Source organism: Lepidothrix coronata, unplaced genomic scaffold (assembly GCF_001604755.1).
Source record: "Lepidothrix coronata isolate B3197 unplaced genomic scaffold, Lepidothrix_coronata-1.0 Scaffold234, whole genome shotgun sequence".
NCBI classification, from domain to species: domain Eukaryota; kingdom Metazoa; phylum Chordata; class Aves; order Passeriformes; family Pipridae; genus Lepidothrix; species Lepidothrix coronata.
This window is the reverse complement of record NW_016690414.1, coordinates 887,096-891,053: the sequence shown is the minus strand read 5'-3', so window position 1 is coordinate 891,053 and position 3,958 is coordinate 887,096. Positions and strand designations below refer to the sequence as shown.

At 46.0% G+C, this 3,958-nt stretch overlaps 1 protein-coding gene across 10 annotated transcripts in view; it reads right to left on the bottom strand.

The window, feature by feature from the left end:
• Positions 1-3,958, bottom strand: part of PAK5 (p21 (RAC1) activated kinase 5) — a 177,501-nt gene that overhangs the window by 13,155 nt on the left and 160,388 nt on the right. The gene's annotated exons all lie outside the window — the stretch shown is intronic.

Sequence of the window (3,958 nt, the reverse complement as noted above, 5' to 3'; positions counted from 1 at the left end):
AATTATGGCAATGAGTTCATTTAATCAATCAATTTCAGTGGCAGTGCACAGGGATGGACAGAGCAGCAAACTCTGCACAGCTCACGGTTGCTACTATTACTGCTGGCTGCCGGCCAGGAGTCCCTGATCCATGTTAGTTAAATGCACATTAATCTGAATTTGGCAGTGTAATCAAGGACCCAACTGAACTGTGAAATTGAATTCTGCGGTGGAACATCATTTGACCATTTTATGCTAAGACTGCAAAAAGAAAAAAAAAAAAGTAAAAAAAAAAAAAATCTGCCGCAGCATCAATTTATCACTGTGGGCTCTGCACGGAGAGGAGGAGTTTGGAGCTGGAGTCCCCTCAGTGCAGGGAGAAAGGCCTCCAGTGCAATATTGTATCAGTGCTTTTCTGCCTCACGGGTGAGCTGGGGTGCCCCTCTCCTCATTCTGCCAGAGGTTTAGCAGGGAAGGGGGAATGCCTCTCCGGAGGGGCTGCTCGGAGATTCCCCTTGGAAACATGAAGTTGGAGTCTGCTTCCATTCAAGACTCGCACACTGACAGCTTCCAGCCATATGGAGCATCCAGCGAGCACGTAGCAGCGTTGTGCAGCCACCTCCCAGGATGCTGGTTTTGCCTAAGCAAAAATCCCCACGATTACAGCCATAATTCCCCTTACTCTGCCAGGCAGCGGTGGCTGTAAAATAGTAGAGAGTCAGAGACACCACGAATTTCATGAAGGACATTACATCTGCCAAACTAATTAACGCAGAAAAGTGCTCAGATGGTTTGGTGGAGGGAGGGGAACTCAATCTAGCCCTGTCCTATATATCTGTGTATGCAGGGACACATAAATTATGGCTTTGGGTGTAAATACACCATCTTCTTTATAACTATTGAGACAGGGAAAGCCCTGTCTGGAAATTCAAGCTGAATAAATCCACGCTAATGAATTATCTGAAGCTTCACCCATGTCTGGTATTTTTGAGTATGCCCCAGGCTTAACACCTTGGCAAAAGTATATTCTGCAGTGAAATTTTAGAATGAAAATTCAGGTGTTTGGTGTGCTTGCTAGGAATTTGTGAAAGCTTTTTGAGGTTAGCACTGCAGTACAACTTAAGCCCATTTACTTCCTGAATCCCAAGAAATGTTACAAAAAGTCAGGCGCTGTAATGAGTAAATCAGCTGAACCTCTCCTCCCAGGTTGTGTCCTGACGCAGTGCCTGTGATCCATGGCAAAATCGAACATGCTTTATATGCCACTAATAATTCTATTTCTGCCGCTGAACGCAGTTACCTACTGAAAGGAAATTCTTTAAATACTACAAAGGAAAGAGGAAACCAGCCCTGTGCTCACCCAAGACCAGGTCAAAGGAGCAGCTGAGGCTCTGACACGACATCCATCACGGTGCCGCGGTGCTGCTGCCGGCTGGGTTGCTTCACCCGCTCACAGCACCTCCTGCACCTGCATGTGGCCACAGCGGCAGTCGGGGCTTTTTGGCATTAAAAAGTGGATGTAACGCTGTGTTCAAACTCATTCCAGTTCCCAATCAGTGATGCCTGTTCTGTACTACACACCTGCTTGTTCCTTAGGGGTTCCTTCATTTCAGAACCTTTGGCTTTCAGCCGAGCGGGTGTCCCTGTGCGCTCTGCAGTGGGACTGCGGCAGAGGTGGCAGCCACAGCCCCGCAGTAAGAGCCCACGTCCTCCCAGTCCCTGGAGAGATGGACTCACCTCTCAGAAACACAGAATGGATTTCTGATTGATTAAGTTTCAGTAAAAGGTGTGGAAGGGACGGTCTGTAAATCTCACGGAGATCACAAGGGCAAAGGTTACTCTCTGGTGCTTTGCTGATGGAAATCTCCAAGACTCCCTGTTCCATGCACAGAGGTGGCGGGCAGCACTCATGTAAAGCCACTGGTGTGTGAATGAGATGGAAAAAAGGGAAAGGTTTCTGTTAGCAAAGGCTTGCCCCTGCCTTTGCCAGGCTGGAGATGTCCTCCTGGTGCTGAGTCCCTGCAAACAAGCAGCAGGATAATGGTGGTGCTGAGCAGCAGCCAGGTTAGAAAGAGAGAGCTGGGGACAGCAGACATCATGGCTCCTTGGAGGAGGGACAGGAGAGGGTGTCATGGAGAGCTCCTACTGGAAAACGACAGGGAAAGGAGCTTTGAAATAACAGGGCCCAGTGCGAAAAGTTAAGAGGGCTGTCTGCGATGAAGAGGAGGGTAAAAAGCAAACATGCAGAGCAGAGTGGCCAAAAATAAGCAGGACTGTGAGACAATATTGAGGTGACTCCATTGAACAAAGTGGGATGTAAACTCTGTGTGGTGAGAGTAACACAGCAGGCCCTGTGACCCCATACAGGTATTACTGGAGTTAATCTACAGGACAGGAGAGCAGGTGGATAACACAGCAGTGGATTGGAGGGAACCAAATCTGAGCCTCTGGCTTCCTACACCTCTCACTGCATCACTGATGAAACCGGGCAGACATTTGATTTATCTGACACCTATCACCTGCAAATAAGTAAGTCTGCTCTTCACATTTACAAGCCAAAATGAACACCTTTGTAAAACACACTTTGATGCCATACGTTTGTGCCTGCAGACTTTTTCACTGCTGACTTTCCCCCCCACTTTTAATTATACTTTACAGCCAATCCCATTTGTAAAATATCTGATTTGAGATCTGATTGTCATTTAGTAAGCCCATTTGATGAACCATTATCTCACTAATGCCTCCTTGAAAAGAAGATTCTTCAGCAATCATCCAGGGCAAGAAACTGCTATTCACTTCCAGGAGCTGTGTATGGATTTGGGAATTGAAACTGCTGCATTGAACAGTGAATCACCAAGTTTCCATACACCAAGGCTGTAGGAGTGTTTTTGATGCTCTGAGGAGAGAAACACCTCACAATGAATCTTGCATGGAGGCACCTCTTTTTTTTTTATTAATAAAAGTTGTTACTGCATTTTAATGGGCTATTTTTCGAAGTGCCTGGAGTGCTTTGAGTCCTGTAAAATATACCTCTGCCTTCTGCCCTACTGAATGCTGTAAAATTGGCAGAAGCAGGTGCAAGGGGGTCTCTGAATTATTAGATTTGTCTTTTCTAAACTCTGACAAAACCAATGCTTTCAGTTAAGAAAATGGCAACTAACCCATCCCAGGTTTTCCTCACAACTTCCAGAACCCACACTGAAGGCCACACTGGTGCTCAGTTACTACCACACACACTCCTCCCACTACACCCTGAACTTCAGAAAGGCATGTAAAGAGACCTGGTAACTTTTTTACTCCCCCCCTCAAGCTCCAAAACCCAGCTCTGTGCTTTAATGCACCTAAGCAGCTCCCTACCTCAGCACATTTGGGAAGTCACAGCAACCCAAGACTTGGAAAAACGAGCAATCATCTCGGTGCCCGTTGCTAGGGGAACTCAGGAATGTTCAGTGCAAGCCACACTGCAAAAGCACCTCTTGCAGAATATTAGATGTTTAAGCAGGTCATCATCGTGGCTATGTGACTGGAGGTGTGAGGAAAGCGGTGTTCTCTTAACTGAACAAACAGTTTCAGCAAACTCTTGCAGGGTAGGGTAAGACAGCTTGTGTGGGTAATATTCCTCATGTGGCAGAACAGGTCAAAAACGTATTCAGTGGAGCTGCCTGTAGATAACATGGTTGAAATGCTTTTTTGCACATTAGCCCTGTTTTTTTAAACTACATCTAAAATGTCTTGGGTGAGGTAAGCTGCTTTGATTTCATTTTGCTGCTTATAAATACAGCAGTTTCACCACTCTCATTAGAGGTGAAGGGTTAATAAACCCTGTGATATAAAGATGGCATCAATATAACATAAATACTAAATCACAGAAATCTCAGCCTTGCATAGTAAATATTCAAACACAAAAGCATCTCACATACAAACCAGACCAGCTTCTCACCTCCTGCTGAGCTCCGGACAGGTGTATGAACAGCCAGTG